This window comes from Dysidea avara, chromosome 5 (genome assembly GCF_963678975.1).
Source record: "Dysidea avara chromosome 5, odDysAvar1.4, whole genome shotgun sequence".
Classification (NCBI taxonomy): Eukaryota; Metazoa; Porifera; class Demospongiae; order Dictyoceratida; family Dysideidae; genus Dysidea; species Dysidea avara.
The window spans coordinates 5143293-5162233 of NC_089276.1; the positions used below are offsets into that span (position 1 = coordinate 5143293).

The 18941-nt window shown below is 39.2% G+C and overlaps 1 protein-coding gene across 1 annotated transcript in view; it reads right to left on the minus strand.

Moving 5' to 3' along the window:
- Window positions 1-18941, minus strand: part of LOC136256797 (basement membrane-specific heparan sulfate proteoglycan core protein-like) — a 43485-nt gene that overhangs the window by 14831 nt on the left and 9713 nt on the right. The gene's annotated exons all lie outside the window — the stretch shown is intronic.

Genomic DNA, 18941 nt, shown 5'->3' on the forward strand with positions numbered 1-18941 from the left:
GTTTGTAGCACAGCTAGCTACAATTAACTGGTAACTGCTCTATTAGAATATCATACATGACTGTTGTATTAGAGTATATCTCGAGTCAGCCAAGGGGTGCATGTGCAGCTAGCTAATCCAATGAGGGTGAGGTCATCTAGTTTACTGTTAGGTACTATACTATACAAATTGGATGCCTTGGCCATTACATTAATAAAACCATTACGGTAATGAAAAAACATTTCAAAACAAAGTTTCTCCCACTCCAAAACAGCACTCGATAGAGCAGCAGCAATTGCTATCACTGCGTCCCAGAGAATATTCTCTGCTCGCAGCAACCTGACTTGGACTAATTAATTTATTTTTTACTGGTGGTGTTAATATCATGTTGCCTACTGTCCGGTTTGGATCAGTTAAAACCCACTGTATAATCTGTTGAGCATGACATTCTGTCACACTTACTTCAACAGCACAGAATATATAATTTGTTTTATTGATTAATACCATATTGAACAACCAGTTGAATAGCAGGCCTACCAAATCTTACTCCTTTATCATGCACCAGAGAAGCTGGCAAGGAGGGCCATCCAGAATAAAATGCAGGTGGTCAGGAAGAAAACAGTGTACCCAGAAGTTAACATAAGACATTTTCTAAGAAAGTCTGAAACAGTATATCATAAGTATAGTAATGAAGGATTGCACTTTTCCATTAAACAAAAATTGACCAGAAACCCTTCATGGTGCCTTGGCAGTATTGGCTAAGTATAATCAAACTGATAATTACCACATTGCAACCAAAAAAAAAATTTGCTATCATTTGTTTGTGATGCACAGAACCTCATAATAGTGTATGTATGTATGCATATACAAATTGTTCAGTAAATAACTACATTAGCTGGCAGTGAATTCCAATCACAGATGAATAGGAAAAAAAGTGGCCTCAGGGACCAAGGACCAGGGGACTCGTGGGGATCCAACTGTTCTTGGAATTTGCACACTTCACAGTCATTCAGTATGATAGTACTGTATAGTAGAGACCATGCACAGAGATGTGAGCATGGCCCATGAAAAACATCACCCAATAATCAGCCTCACTTCCCTGACGACAATGAAGCAGTATTGGTTAGGTAAAACTAAGCCCAAACAAGCCTTCAGATTGACCCAAAATGCTTTCAACAAGTCGCTGTGAAATTTTAAAAATATTAAAATGCATATTAGGGATATAACACTTCTTATTGTTTTGCTGTGATTTAATATCTGCACTGCTCCAGCTTGTTTCAGTACTTTTTATCAATGTGCCATGGTCCCTACTCTAGTTGAAAATTCCAAGTGTACTTGTATTCTATACTTGTATTAGGTACTTCTGCACCACTTTTATCCCTGTCACAATGTCTCACACGATATTTGTACTAATTAGAAATTATAAGCACCTCTGAAAACATTGTGCAAATACACCATGACGTATGAAGTCTGGTGTCGAGCTGCTGGACTGAAACTTGCTTAGCTAGTAATCACTATTTCCCAGGAATATTTGCATGCACAATGTTTCCAAACTTTAGTAGCTAGGCAACATAATATAGTATAGTATGTTCATTGTGCAGCAGGTGGTGGCCTATAAATGCAGTCAGCTTCAGACACTTTTTCAGAGACGCTTATAATTTCTAATAGTCCACTTGCATGTAAGGGAAAGTATTTTAATTGATCTTTAATTGTGTTTGCGCAACCACTGAATGCTGTGGTTAGACATAAAAATGTACAAACACCATTGGGAAATGGATGACCATAAACACAAAATCTATTTGTCACCTAAAATCTAAAGGAGGTATCTGAGATTTTTAAGCAGCACTAGAAACTACATTGATTTCTATGCCCTGTGATGTCTGTCTGCTGTAAATGCGCTAAGCCAATAGCAAGTTATGGGTCAGTAAAGTATAGAATTAGTGATGAAAATGTTTTTTGAAGACGAATTCACAGGCAGCTGCTTGTTTTCCTTGTTTACCAGACAAGAACAAGTGTGTTACAATGGCCTGGATAATGAATCTGAGCTCATTGAATATGCTGTTACAGAAACTTAGTTGGCTGTCATGTTGATTCAGCACTTTCCTGCAAAGAAATTTACAACAAAGCCTATTGTTAAGATTTGTTGGCGTTCTTGAATGATTTTCTAACTATGAACTTACAAATATCAACTGTGAAAAGCCTTGTCTGGTAACTTTTCTAACTTCATGGTCCTATAACTCAGGCATCTTTTGTCCTATTCACAGTGGATGACCACGAACGACAGAGAAATCAATGTAGTTTCAATCCATGTACAGAAAATTGGAACAGACCATATACTTTGTAAGTAACAGAAATTTTACCGTAGGTTATCATGTTTTCCCAATGGTTTCAATACATTTTTATGGGCATCCACAGCATCCAGTGGTTGCACAATGGGCAATTAGCACTGATTGCATTCCTAAGGCCTTACATGCAACTGGACTATTATCATGTGAGACACCGTAATCGAGAAAAAGTGGATTGGCAATGCAAGACCACTTGCAAAAGTAGCTAGTACAAGTATAGAATATTGTGAAATGCATAAAATTCCAAGAATTGGATCCCCCAGGTCACCAAATTCTGGGTCCTTGGTCCTCGGGTGCACTGTTTTAACCTACCCATTAGGACAGTTATTAATGGTACAGTCTGATAAAACAGGAGAACGTTATAGTTAGATGTTCACATTTGACTAGATGAATAAAAAATTGGAAATTTTAAAATGGGAATAGGGATCGCTGAAAAAAGCCACAAAACAAGAAGGGATCGCTGGGGTGGTAATGTAAACCACAAATCCCTATTTTGACTCTCTGTCATAAATCTTTATTTACATGCTCTGTCCTTTTGAAGTAAGTCAAAATAGGGATTTGCGGTTTACATTACCACCCCCGCGATCCCTTCTTGTTTTGTGGCTTTTTTCAGCGATCCCTATTCCCATTTTAAAATTTCCAATTTTTTATTCATCTAGTTTGTGTACTTTTTATTAATCCAGTGATGGATTATGAAGAAGACAGTTGTGAATAGTGTAATTTTGCATTCTGCATAGTAACACCATCAACATTTCAGTACACACATGAAACTGATCAAATTGCAATGTGCATACAGACTAAGAGTCTTCAGCTACAATTCACATTACTGGAGCCTTTAATAGCTGTCAAATTCAGTGCAAGGATTGTTGTTATACACTTGACTGCATTATACATCGGGGTGAACTCCCTTCAGACTGGAAGAGAGCATATGTAATACCAGTATACAAGAAAGGCCAGTGTACTAATCCATCGAACTATAGACCTGTATCATTGACTAGCATTTGCTGCAAGTTGTTGGAACATATGATCTCCTCTTCTTGTGCTATTGACTACAATATCATGTGTACAAATTAACATGGATTTCTTTGATTGATAATGAAGACTATGGTGAATAGTGTAATATTGCATTCTGCATAGTAACGCAGTCAAGGTTTCAGTAGACAAGAAACTGATCAAATTGCAATGTGCATACAGACTGAGAGTCTCCCAATATGAGCTACAATTTACATTACTGGTGCCTTTAATAGCTGTCAAATTCAGTGCAAGAATTGTTGTTATACACTTGACTGCATTATTAGAGTATTTAATCTGGATAACCCGCCCACGTACAATAATCACAGAGTGAAAAAACCACCTTTCAACAAAGTCATCAGCCCAGGTTAAGCTTCCTGGCCTATACTGAGTTTAATAAAGACAGGTTCTATTAGCCACAAGCAGTGCACACCAAAACTTAACTTTTAGTGTGAAATTGTATGGCTTCTCGAGCGTAATAGCATTTTGGCAAGAAAAAACGGCCCGGTTTGGGCTGTTTCCATCCGAAAATGAAATCAAAAATAGGTCATGGACACGCACAATGATCCATTCAACAAGCCTTGCTACTTTTTATCCCAGGATTCGTCTTGTAAACTTTGCTATATATGCCTGTGAAAGAATAATAATAATAATAATATGAACAAATGGGCATATTTCATTTTTGTCTGAAATACACATACTGCTTCTTTTCACTTGATACTTACTAGTGGACCTATACACATTGCAAAGAATCACCAGAGGGTTGTTTTGGGTTGAAGGATGCTTTTCAAGGTGGCTTTTAGGTGTACGTTCTATTAGGATTTTTGCAAAAAACATGGGCGATCCCTATTATGAATCCACTATCGTGGTTCATGATAAGCTTTAAATTGGCCCACTGAATCACTAATCCAGCTCTTCCTGCAATTTAAGTGTATCTTCATTAGAAATTATGTCTATAAAATTAATGATGACATCATTGGGGAAAACATCTGATAGCAGAGGATATTTCCTGAGGTACATAACTTGATGATATAAGGAAAAATTAAGCATTTTATGTTTAATTAGGGATTATTATTATTATTATTATTAGACGTCATTTATTATTATTCTTATTATTTGGATATGTAATTACTAGGACCGGGTCACATACAACCAAGTACATACACCAACGTTGCAGCCTACCCATTGGGCATGTATAAACAGTGTCATAGCCAGCACTCAGAACAATGTGTGTGCCAGTGGAAACGATACGCATGCATATACAGGTAAGGGAGTTTCTGAAAATCACAATACTAAAATGCAATTTACACAAAGAAAAAAACAAGTTAGCTATAGTGATATGATTACAAACAATTATTCACCCTGGGCTAGTGTAACTGAGATACTAGATCACCTGAATCTACCAACTCTTGAACAGCGACAGAACAATTTGAAGCTAGTTACGATGTATAAAATGGTGCATAGACAAGTTCACATCGATAATAGAAACTATTTAATCCCAACAGCAAGCCAAACACGAGGTCACGATCAACGATTTTTGCAGCCACACTCCAGAATTGACTCTTACCTTTACTCTTATTACCCCTCTACAATTAAATTATGGAATAACCTATCTAGCAGTACTGTGGAATCACCTACCTTAAGCACATTTAAACAATGTATTAATTATAGCTAAGTACAATCACTACAATTTATTCTTAATTTAATCTGTTGCACTATATACTCCATATGGAGATTTCTGTACAGTAAACAAATAATAATAATAATGATTTGTTTATATTGTAGATGTGAGATGTCTCTGAAGGTGACTCAATTAAGAAGTACAACAAGGTGGTGAAGGCTAGGCACAATCAACATTATGGCTCCGAATAAAGGGAATGTGTTGTGTATAGTGTATCTAAACCAAAACAGCCAAGCTGTAAAAAGAGTGCGGCCCCCAAAAAGGCCAAGGTGAAAAAAGATGTGAAATCCAAGGTGGCGGCCAAGAAATGGCTGTGATGGTAGGTCAATGGCAAAAAATTTAATTACGACAATTCAGGTGAATTTGCATTGCCTTCTCCACAGTGATTTGTTTGTAGCTGAATTCTCTACGGAGTGACTTGTTGTAGCTGAACTCTCTACAGGGTGACTTATAATGTTCTGGATTTCTATAGCTCTCTACAGGGTGATTTGCTTGTAGCTGAATTGTCTATAAGATTAACTGTTTGTAGCTGAACTTCCTACTGAATTTTATTTATTTATTTATTTTTTATTTATTTACTAGGACCGCATCACATACAACCAAGTACATACACCAACGTGACAGCCCCCCCGGTGAGGCTATTAGGTGGTGAAGGCATGATCCCCAAATCATCTCAATATGTCACAGTAGTGACAGATATAACACAATAGTGGCATCGTAACTAAAGGCCACCAGTAGCTAAGTGCCAGTACATCATTGGTGTGGTAATGGCACAGTGATGTGTACAAAGTATATGTATACAAAACATACAGGAGAGAACTATACATTATTGCAGTATTGTATGCAGCAATACATTATAGGCAACATCACCAGATAAAAATTATTAGCCAATATACAACACTGTATATCAACTTCAACTAGAGTTAAGTAAGGTTCATCAGTGATGTAGCAATGGCACAGTGATGGGTGCACACTATAGTTATGCATACACAACTTTCAGGAGATAGCTACACAATGCTGTAGGAGTATGCAAGCCAGATGAACCAGATAAAGGAAGACAGCCAAGCCAGCCAGAGCCTAGTAGCTATGCCAGGTGAAGGCAAAAAAGATTAAGCAAGTATTGAATTGCCTGACACCAACACAAAGGAAGTTCGCCATGCCAGCTGCACAAGACAAAATTGTATACTTGTATTTTATATGTAATTGTATTGTAAAGAGCATGGCATGTGTTTTAATGTTTTCTTGTATTGTTTATTTACGTGAATGAATCCACTGGCAGCTGGCATGGAGACTTGAGATGTTACAAACATAAAAACTTACTTGTAATCTTCTTGTTTACACAAGTGGACATCGCTAATTTTCTCCTTCGCGCAATCTGTAAATAATTAAGCAAGGGTGTGGTACTGGGCGTTATATAGAATTACACGTATGGTCAGGTCATCAGCACGAACAGGAGCGACGATTATACGTTTGTGCCTTCATTCATAGGCGAATCTATCCCCGGTTGGTTCATGTCTCTAGGCCTCGTAGTTTTCTCAAACATTAATTATTAATTATTTATTTATGACGTAATTTTAACCGCATTTCTTATTATTCTTACTACTTGGTTGTATAACTAAGGCTTTACAGCGCAAGTGCCGAAGGCTGGTCCTACAGCCTGTTTAAAGTTGTTACAGAAAGTGTGCTTGAAAAGGTGGAGAAAGGAGAAAAAATCCATGACTGGACCTAGGCAGCCATGGATTTTTTCTCCTTTCTCCACCTTTTCAAACACACTTTCTGTAACAACTTTAAACAGGCTGTAGGACCAGGTGTCCTACAGACCTTCAGCACTTGTGCTATAAAGCCTTAGCACTTGTGCTGTAAAGCCTTAGCACTTGTGCTGTAAAGCCTTAATAAATAAATTTAAAAAATAAAATTCTGTAGGGAGTTCAGCTACAAGCAAGTCACCCTGTAGAGAGCTATAGAGATCCAGAACATTATAAGTCACACTGAAGAGAGTTCAGTTATAAACAAGTCACCCTGTAGAGAGTTCAGCTACAACAAGTCACCCTGTAGAGAATTCAGCTACAAATAACTTGCAATTCTATAGACTCTTTCCAAAAATATGTCACTGCTTAGCAACACCTTTCCGACATTTTGATTGGGGCCACTGTCAATAATCATGATTGCACTACATAGAAATACGGTGGTGAAAACAGCTCGAGCAGAGTAGTATTGTTAAAGGACAGGCCATAGAAGTCTTCGAGGTTGCAAATTAGTGTTCTGGTTAGAGGCAGGTGGTTATCAGTGCTGAACAAGGTGTGAAACATGGACAACACTAATTTCTTTGCCTGCCTGTACAAGAAGCTATTATATAGCATTTTAGTTTGGGTAATTATTAGTTCTGTATTGGTAATAGTAACTGTAACAGCGGCTGACCTCCTCCCGCACGCTGTTTAACAGCTTCTTGTACGGGCAGACAAGAAAATTAGTGTTGTCGATGTTTCGCACCCTGATAACCACCTGCCTCTAACCAGAACACTAATTTGCAACCTCAAAGACTTCTATGGCCTGTCCTTTAACAATACTACTCTGCTCGAGCTGTTTTCACCACCGTATTTCTATGTAGCGCAATCGTGATTATTGACAGTGGCCCCAATAAAAATGTTGGAAAGGTCTTGCTAAACAGTGACGTATTTTTGGAAAGAGTCTATTCTATAATGGAGTAAGTTATACACGTAGCTGAATGCTCTATTAGGGTGACTGTTCTATTAGAGTATCTCGATCTCGCATTTGCTACACGTAGTTGGCTTTCGAATCATAACTCAGTGGTTTGTAATCCAATTTTTCTGCACTACTGCAAGGACTTTCTATGATAATTATTCCAACTGCACACCGATTTTCGGCTCATTGCTCTAAGCGGTTTGCCTGGTAGGCGTGAAAACTAATAGTTTTTTTTATTCATAAAAATCGATCGCGTAATTGTGACACAGGTTGGGTTTTGTGTCATACATCGATGACCTTTAACTGGATTCCTTTCAAACCCCAAAAAGGCACTCCTACTATAGTTACTCCATTTACACAGCAATTTTCAGCTCATTCCTTTAAGGGGTTTGCCCTGTGGGCGTGACAGACCTTCGACCTTATTTTACGCAAATAATCAGTCATAACTCTGTGAATGTTCATCGGATTCCTACCAAACGTGGTACTGAGATTCGCCTTAATGAGCCCTTTAAGTGTGCCAAATTTCAGCCCGATTGGAGCACGCATTCACGTTTTATGGCGGATTTTGCGAAGTGTGCAAAAAGAAGAAAAAAAGAATGAAAAAACCCCAAACTTTGGCCGCTCGTATCTCGGAAATGGCTGGAGCGATTTTCTTCAAATTTGGAATTTAGACTCCCCTACCTAGCCGGCACTTGTGTAGCAAATTTAGTTTTAATCGGATAAGGGATCACGGAGCTAAAAAGGTGTTAAAATCGCGTTTTATTTCTTCCTGTTAATATACTCACAGTGTGGGGCGCCGGCTTCTTGGGCCGCACGACACACTACCGTGTGTCTTGGTACACATCAATGTGACATTGCCACACTACTGATGTATACCAGCACTTAGCTACCAGTTGTCTTTAGTCTCTGCCAACATACTAAGCCATAGATGACATACTGGAGATTCACATTAAAGTATTGTACGTAGCAATGTATTATTGGCTGGAAGATCACTCATTGTGCCACCTGGAAACAAGACTGAACACTAAGAAGACACCAGCCACAAACATAGTCTGAATCAAAATCAGTGTGGTTCTTAATTACCTACTTTGCACTGTAGGTGTGACATGTCTCTGAAGTTATGAAGTGAGGCCGCTATGCACAACAAGGTGGTAAAGGCATAACTGGCAAATGATCCCAATTGGAACAATAGACTCTGTTGTAACTAGAGGCCACTGGTATATGCCAGTAAATCAGTGGTGTAGCATAAGCACTATGATCACAGTCAGTAATATTATGCATACACAACATACAGGAGATAGTTAGCTACAAATTGTTTCATGCATCTTCTGGGCGGTCTTCTCGATGATTGAAGATTATTGGTAACAGCTAAGGATAGAAAATAATTCCAGCTATCAAGCCAGGTGAAGGATGAAGATGCGCAATACAACAAAACATTGAAACACACTCTTTGCCTAGTTGTTCACAAGCACATCAGCTGGTTCAGTGTTCTCAGTGGAGCACATATGCGTGATACAAAATAAACAGGTACAAACATTAACATACTTGTAATCTTGTTGTTTAAGTGTAAAGTGGCCTCTGGCTCTCCTGCAATCACTCCGCTGACGGTCGCTAATCTTCTCCTTCGCGCAATCAGCATGGGTGCGGTACTGGGCATTATTTAGAATTGCATGTACATTAAAGTATTCAGCATGAACAGACGTAATTATTATCCACCCCAAAAACACCTTCGCTGTAAAAAAGGCGCGCCCAAGAAACTACAAGTACCTGGAACCCAATGTAAAAAACAAAAAGAAAAATCAGCTTAGCTGAAGTGAAAAGTAACTGGTAACTTAAAGAGCTGATATCTGAAGCGGCCAAGAATACAATTACTAAAGTTTAACCATGCAAGAACACCTTGGCTATAAAACAGGTGTATACATGAAAGTAACTGGCAACTGAAATGGCTGATATCTGAAGCGGCCAAGAATGAATGGTCATATACAACTAATTCAAAAATTTAACACTGAACCTTTATAATTCAGCTGTGTTCTATATTCACTCTTGCTGCATCGTAAAGTAATTTCTTTTAACTCTAATTGGCTGGTAATTTGGCCGCCTTTTTTAATAGTCAGTATAATAGAGCAAAAAAAGGCGGCCAAATTACCAGCCAATTAGAGTTAAAAGAAATTACTTTACGATGCAGCAAGAGTGAATATAGAACACAGCTGAATTATAAAGGTTCAGTGTTAAATTTTTGAATTAGTTGTATATGACCATTCATTCTTGGCCGCTTCAGATATCAGCCATTTCAGTTGCCAGTTACTTTCATGTATACACCTGTTTTATAGCCAAGGTGTTCTTGCATGGTTAAACTTTAGTAATTGTATTCTTGGCCGCTTCAGATATCAGCTCTTTAAGTTACCAGTTACTTTTCACTTCAGCTAAGCTGATTTTTCTTTTTGTTTTTTACATTGGGTTCCAGGTACTTGTAGTTTCTTGGGCGCGCCTTTTTTACAGCGAAGGTGTTTTTGGGGTGGATATCACTCATTTTTGTCAGTGATAGACTCTATATTTGGTTTAAAAGGTAATTTTTTTGGAAATGAGCAATTAACATTAATGCAGAATATTATCTTGGAGAGTCAGTAAAATCCATACATAATGATTGTTTCATAACACCGTAAATTCGGAAGTATGAATTTACGGTGTAGTATGACTGTTCTATTAGAGTAAATTTATCTTTACTGCCTGCACGTGATGAATATATCTCATATCTGTGCATGTTAAATGCTTCAGACACCTAATTAAACTTGCAAGTGCCTAATTAGTTCACAGTTGCTACACAGCTATAAATACATTTGTAATTGTTATCATCATAATCATTTAACCATTTTTTAATATTTTGGTCGCAACTTCAGGATTAGAGCAGCAAAGAAAGGAATAGAGGACTCAACCATCAAGACTTGTATATGGGAGATGGAACAGTATTGCGATGGACAATGCCGGTACTAACCCCTCAAGGGTGTTGCAGTACAGTATAGATGCAAGACCAGAGCCTCGATCGTCACCTTTTGACTGTGGTCACAACTTCAGGGTTGGAGCAGCAGAGAAAGGAATGAAGGACTCAATCATCAAGACTCGGGGAGATGGAATAGTATTGCCATGGACAATGCCAGCACTAACCCCTCAAGGATGTCACAGTGCAGTATCGATACAACCACTCCAACCAGTGCATAAGACCAGAGCTCGATCATCACCTTTTGACTGAAATTTTTATACTTGATGAAGCAATTAAAACAAAAGAGTTGTAGTACTTATACTTTCCTGAGGGAACATGTCCCCAGAGTCCCAGACTCCCTTGCCTGTTCAGCAGAATAATAGGATTGAGCCTTACTACCACTTTCACCTTTATTCTTGGCCTGAATGTACATATCAGCAACATAATACAGTAGCTGTAGACAGCAACATAATACAGTAGCTGTAGATAATGCTAGTTAATGCCCCTAGGCAGAGCTATAGGGGTGGGAATTTTCCCTACTATCATACTATCATAGTAGTTCTTCTCGCAGTTCTTTGCCTGGCCATCATCAACTGCTGTCCATCAACTGCTGTCAAAACATTAGTCTCGTCCCCCAGACCCTTCCTCAAGCATGCTTATCACACAAAAATAACTTAGTTTAGTAGTGTACAAACAATTATTCATTGACAGCTTATACTACACTTACCGCATTGTTGAACCATGTATACCACCAGAATCCACCAGATTGACAACTAACACGTGATCTATTTAGGGGAAATCTCGTGGAAAGTCCCTAATTACCTTAAGCGGACACTCATGATACGTGGTTTTAAATTGAATGGTTTAAGAATGTAACTGGATGGTGAGGCGTACTTTAATCGGCTCGACTTTATTGAGAAACTCGAGCCCCTCGTGAGAAACTACATCGCTTGAGCAACGCTTGAAAAAGTAAGAGTCAAGAATACTGAGGGACTCTATGATATATGCCGGTCTTGAATGCTAACGAAACGAGGAGTGAAGTTTGTGCAACGTGTCACATCGCCACACACTGATTCACCGTGTTTGTGCGATAGGGTTTTTGGACCTGTCCACCAGATGTTGAAAGGAAATTCATTCCAACTTGTGAAGTTGTTGGTATACTCATTGTTGGGGTCCATGGGGACATTGATGATCATTTACCAGTCAGCTGTAAGTAATGTCACAACAGAAGGAAAGGAACCATTTCCATACCCCTATGGCATACTGATTTTCCAGGTCAGTTTATGTACACCCAACCACAGAAATGTAGAACTTTGGTTGCAGGTGGAAAATAAACACCTTTTTTACTCAGTTACAAGAAATTCACCCAGCTGGGATAAAATGTTGAAGTGAATGTCATTAGTACCTACTTGCGGTTCATCAGGTATTGGACAATTCCAAGTGTCCAGATTATGCGGTTGTCCTCATGTTCAAGTTTACACGTTTAGGCAAGTTCCACAACATCCTATAATCTATTACTATATCAGTGTGGAATAATGCTTATATAATATTTTTCATATTCCAGGCTTTAGGTATGTGTATTGTATTTAACACCTGCTTGTTGGTTTTTGCAGGCCATCTGGTCATACTGGTTTATCCACTAGCAGTTGAATGTGATCATGGTACATATGTAAGTTGAGACCATGCAGGAACAAAGATGAGACCATGCAGGAACAAAGATACAGGTGTCATGAATTTCAGGTCAGTTGACATTCAGAGGAATTGTATTATTGCAATTGTTCTTTTTGTAGTTATCAATTATCAGTGACCAGTTTGTGATAGCGTACTTTTGTTTGACTAATGACCAAATATTCTGGTTTACATGCTTACCCAACAGTTATGTTACTCACTTAACCTGCATATGGGATATATATTTTTAGTTCATTTTGATTATTCATCCTTTATTGGTACAGCCCGGCATATTGATTTTTTGCACATTCTCTTTTTAATTCAGTGCCTGCTGGATTGTTTTGTCAGATATCGAAACAGATGTCTTTGGTGTTGAGACCAATGTTCCAGGTCAGTTTGCATGTGTGTTTAATTTAAGGTTGACTTCAGTGCCTGCTTATTCTTTTACAGGTCTCGGTATTGAGTGTCATGAATTTCAGGTCAGTTGACGTGCAGAAGAATTGTATTATTGCAATTGTTGTTTTTGCAGTTATCAATTATCACTGTATACTAGTGATGTGAATTTGCAGGTCAATCTACTCAGATGTATCAGGCATAGTGTTGATGGGTTCGAACAAGTATCCAGTGTAGACTGTAGTGGCATCAAGGGTGTTAATTTCCAGGTCAGTTTACATGTTGTGATGTTAGTGATTTTTTCCTAGTACCCAGATATTAAGTGTATTGTATTTAATGCCCACCTGTTATGTTTTTAAATTACGGTATATCAGTGTAGACAGTGCAACAGTAAGCCTTCTGTGTTGTAGTAACTATTTGTTTCATAATATTATGCTGTTGTCCCAGAATGGCACAATTTTTGGGCAACCAGTGTGAAGTCCAGTGGTACAAACATTGTATTATGACCAAGTTGTGGTAGCGTACTTTTGTTTGACTAATGTCCTAATGTTCTGGTTTGACTAATGTCCTAATGTTCTGGTTTAACATGCTTACCCAACAGTTATGTTATTCATTCACTTAGCCTGGGATATAATTTTTGTTCATTTTGATTATCCATGCTATTATTGACACAGCCCGGCATATTGATTTTTTGTACATTCTCTTTTAATTCAGTGCCTGCTAGATTGTGTCATCAGATATCGAAACAAGTGTTTTTGGTGTTGCGACTGATGTTCCAGGTCGGTTGCATGAGTGTTTAATTTAAGGTTAACTTCAGTGCCTGCTTATTCTTTTACAGGTCTCAGTATCGTCATGCTGACATACAAGAAATCATCACTATTGTTGGAACTATTTTTAGTCAAGTCTTGATGTGATGTTAATTAACGTTGTTACACATTGTTGTATGTTTACCATATGGCAAGAAATTATCATGGCCATCATGAAATTTGAATATTGTGTAAGTTGTGTGGACCAACCCCAACTCATACATGGTCACTGGCAAACCACGAACCACATTCGAGCCACAACACCACCAACCACATTCGAGCAATCCATTACAAAATTTTGTTGCACCATTTGTGTGTGCATAATACTTAATGAAAGCCACAACACAAGCTACATGGTACATACTACATAGAGGTGGTAACCCCTAAAGGCTTGTTACCTTTTGTATTCACCTTACCGGCCTTTGTGGTTAATCTATTAAAAATTACATGTAAATAGAGAATTGAAGAGTATGCTTAAAGCACCTTCGCTAGTGATTTTGTTCTTCAAACCATAAGACAACTGGCGATTTATAAACGCTCGCATGGGGTGTGGTACTAAATGGAATTTAAAAGATTTCTGCTTAAAACGCCATCCCTAGGGAACTTACGGTTCAGCACGCTGTCACAACTTGTTTATCAGGCATTAGAGTTTGTGTCCACGTCGTGTCTTTAAAAGTTATTGTAGGGATTAGAGATTGATTGAAGAAAATACGCGTATAGGCAAACCAGGATTGGATAATGTCAGTGCTAGATGGACTATACAAACACGACTATGTTGACTGGTATAACGTGACAGTAGTTGTAACATAAGGTAGAGAAATAAAGTGAAATACGCCTATTTTTTATTTTGCGATGGTTACTTTTTTATTTTAGCGAGGTCGCAAGAAAACTATAACGACTCCTAAAGATTTTTTATCACGTAACGCAATACAAATCTATTGAGAGATGTTGCATAATTTAGGACTAATATTGCAAAACCGGCTCTACACGTAAATAACTCACAGTAGTGGCCGCGCGTCTTTTAATTGGGCGTGCGCTTTGTAGTTTCTTGGCCGCGCGACTCACTACCGTGAGTCTTGATATGGTTGTGCCTTCGTTCACAGGCGAATCTATCCCCGGTTAGTTTATGTCTCTAGGCCTTGTAGTTTTCGAGAACATTAATTAATTATTTATTTATTATTTATGATGTAATTTTAACCGCATTTCTTATTATCTTTAGTACTTAGTTGCGTAATCACTAGGCTCGGGGCACATACAACCAAGTACAACCACCAATGGGACACCCTACAGTAGTAATGGGGTGCATGGCCAGCACAGTGTGTGTGGGTAGAAAAGATGCACATACACAGTAGCAAATACACAGTAGCACATACAATAAACATAAGTGATATATGCAATTATAATACTAAGGGCCTGCTACTATTATATTATGTTGTCTTGATTACCCGACCATGGAAGACCACATCATGCATTGTCACCCCTCCTACATGATTCTCACAAGTTGAAGTGTGCATGCAAGCACATACTATGGTATTAAAGTTCAAACAACCATTAAACAGTTCATAAATTAATTGTAGTATGTATCTATACACAATTTGAGTCACATGATTCAAAGCAGTTGTTTAATGAGAATGGACCAGGGTACTGGATTAAGACATGGAGTTGTCAAGAACAATGATGCCATGGATACACTGCAAGACAAAATTAAATTTTGGAGAATAAATGGCCGCTGCATGTAGCTGATCACTGTGAAAGATTGCAGTTCCTTCAATCAAGGGATAATAATCCAATACCAGATAATAATGGATATGTCACCAAGAACAAGTACAATTCCAGTGTGTGGTAACATTGCAGACTGTAACTACCTACTGTATATAGACCCAACAATATAGTTTAAGGTAAGTAGGTAATAGGCAGCAGCAAGCATAACCACATGGCAATTATTAGGGTAAGGGCACATTTTTGTGTATGTTGTGTTTGTTATCTCCATTGATTGCATGGAACGTAATTATGGCAGTGCTTATATAGTTTCGTTTCAAAGTGCATGTGAGTGATATCTCACTCCTGGAACTGAAAGGCTCCAGGTTGAGAGCTATGCATTATCACACAAACTTAATAACTGTGCCTTCTCCACATAGCTAATGGCTTGACAGGCAAGGCTTTTCCTCAGCTTGACCATGCAAAACTACCGGCTGGTAGCTGAGTGCCAGTACATCAATGGTGTGGCAATGGCATAATGATATGTAACACAATACTGCATACTGCATATGCATTGAAAACATACAGGAGAAGCACATTATATTGCAGCATGTAAGAGATTGAACTGTTTTATTTGTTAGTGTGATTTTTGTAATGGCAATTTTTGTAGTTGCATAACTTGTAGAGTAGGCACATTTTGTAGGTGTTGTAATGCTGCTTTAGGAATTTTGATTTTGTTGTTGTGTACTGTAAGGTTAGGAACGTTTGTTTGTTTTTCTGCATGCATGTTTTGTAATATAGGATAGAATTTTGTGCATAGTTTTGTACCTATAAATACTTTGAATCAATGAATAAAATTTTAGTTTTTGTTAGTCAAAGCTGATTGAACTATTTACGAGTAAAGTCCAGTGTGACAGAGCTAGCCCCTCTGTGACAATTGGTGACAGGAGTGTTTCTATAGCTACCCAGCTAGTTACTTTCGTGACTGTATGCCAAAGCAACACCGAAAACCAGCCGCCAAGATGTCAAACACTACAGCCCTAGAGGACATGGTTCGAATGTTAGTAGAAGAGCGTGCTTCTCACGAGGAAAAGATTGTTACTGAGAGAAAGCTCCGCCAAGCTGAAATGGAACAATGGGAGAAACTAATTACAGCACAGATGCAACAGATGCAGGACCACATGCAAGCCCTAATGGGCATGGCAACAAGTAAGGAGAAAGCTCCACCACCCTGCAGTTCATTAGAAGTTAAGCTTGTGCCCCTCTCAGCTAAGGATGACATTGAACCGTACTTGGTGACTTTTTAACGCATCATGCAAGCTCACGAGATCCCAGAAAACCGATGGGCAATTCACCTTGCTCCACAACTAACTGGTAAAGTTCAACTAGCACATGCAGCTGTTTCGCCAGCTGATGTGGGAGATTACAGTGCAGTTAAGGCAGCTATCTTAGCTCGATATGACATTAATACAGAAGCTTATCGCTGACGATTTCATACTGCTACTCGAGGCTGTGAAGAGTCTTTCCGTGAACTGTCCATAAGATTGATGGACTTACAGAACAAGTGGCTTCGAGAATGTACTACAATGGCTCAAATGAAGGAGATGGTTGGCCTTGAACAGCTGCTGGAAGCTCTACCACCGGACATGCGGGCATGGGTGCGAGATAAGAAGCCAAAAATCTTCCAGGGAGCTGGGAACTTGCTGATGAATATGTACAGACCAGGCAAACAGTAGGTGCTGTAGGAGGTAGTGACCGCAAGCTGCCTGTTGTTAGCCAGAAGCGATGCTATAGTTGTGATCGGACAGGATGCTTTGCTAAAGACTGTCTGGGGAACAGGAGTGAGAATAAAAAGACAGAAGCCAATTCTGTGGTGAGAATGGACGTGTCGAAGGAACCAAAGAGTAAGAGTGGCATTAGTGCAGCTGACTCTAAGGGGAAGTCTACAGGAATAAGCCATGTGAAGTGCTACAATTGTGGAGAAAGAGGCCACATTGCAACCACTTGGGCTGCTATACCACCAGTGGAAGCCATAAAAGAAAGCACCAGAACTTGTGATAGAACAATTAGTCTTACCTGTACAATGTCATTCAAAAGTGTTGGAACTGGCTTACAATATTCTGTTGGCTGGCCATCTGGGGAAGGACAAAACTAGACAGAGAGTGGCACAGCAATTTTTTGGCCAACCTTATGCAAAGATGTGGAGGAGTTTTGTCGTTGTTGTCCACAGTGCCAGAAGTCTGGTCACAAGAAAGTGCCCAAAGCTCCTCTAGTGCCACTACCAACTGTTGCAACTCCATTCCAGAAAATAGCCATGGACATAGTTGGTCCATTACCCAGAAGCCGCAGTGGAAATCGCTATGTGTTAGTGATATGTGACTATGCCACACGTTATCCAGAGGCCGTACCAGTTCGGAGTATAGATGCTGAGAACATTGCTGAAGAACTGATTAAGTTGTTTGCTCGTGTTGGCATTCCTCAGAGCATCTTGACAGACCAAGGTAGCAACTTCACATCTAAACTCCTAATGGAGCTCTACAGACTGTTGAGGTGCAGGGACTACAAACTAGTCCATATCACCCGCAAACTGACAGGCTGGTAGAATGATTCAACCAAACCCTCAAGCTGATGTTAAGGAAAGTTATTGATAAGGAAGGTAAAGATTGGGACAAGTTACTGCCATATGTTCTTTTGCTTACAGAGAAGTTCCCCAAGCATCTACAGGGTTCTCACCATTTGAACTGTTATATGGACGGAGTGTCAGAGGACCACTATCAGTATTAAAAGAGTCCTGGCAAGCGGCAGAGTCCCAAGATGTTAGTGTGGTGTCATACATCCTAGACGTTAGAGAAAAGTTACAACAGATGTCAAAATTAGTAGAGCAGAATCTGACAAAGGCTCAGATGGACCAGAAGTACTGGTATGATAAGAACGCAAGACACAGAGAATTTTAGCCAGGAGACCAAGTGTTAGTCCTACTCTCCACCTCTACTAGTAAGTTGTTAGCTCAGTGGCAAGGCCCATATGAGGTGGTGAAACGTATTGGAGAAGTGGACTATTTGATTGACATGCATGACAGAAGGAGAAAGAGGCGAGTTTTTCATGTGAACATGCTAAACTGTTTCATTGCCTTACAGAGAACACTGAGATCAGTTTATGGGTTGAGGAGCAGTCAGGAGAATCAGATAATGACATGCTGGAGGATACAGTACCAGCCTGGACTGAGCAACAGAGTGGACAACCAACTATTGGGTCACGGTTACGGAGCAATCAACAGAGCCAGTTGCAGCAACTGCTTGAGGAATTTACTGATGTGCTCCAATCCAAACCCGGCAGAACATCCCTAGTGGAACACTTTATTGATACAGGAAATGCTAGTCCAATTTGCCGCCCTCCTTATCGTGTACCACATGCTTATCGTGATTCAGTGAAGGCTGAGTTGGATCAGATGCTGGAAAGTGGGATAATAGAACCATCATCCAGTCTCCATTAGTGTCGGTCAAAAGAAAGACAGCACATTGAGGCTATGTGTTGACCACCGTCGTTTGAATAGTGTATCTAGAGTTGATGCTTACCCGATGCCTCGCATCGATAACTTATTAGACCGTTTGGGAAAAGCAAAGTGTAGTTCAACAATGGACCTGACATGAGGGTATTGGCAAGTCCCAGTGGCTGAATCA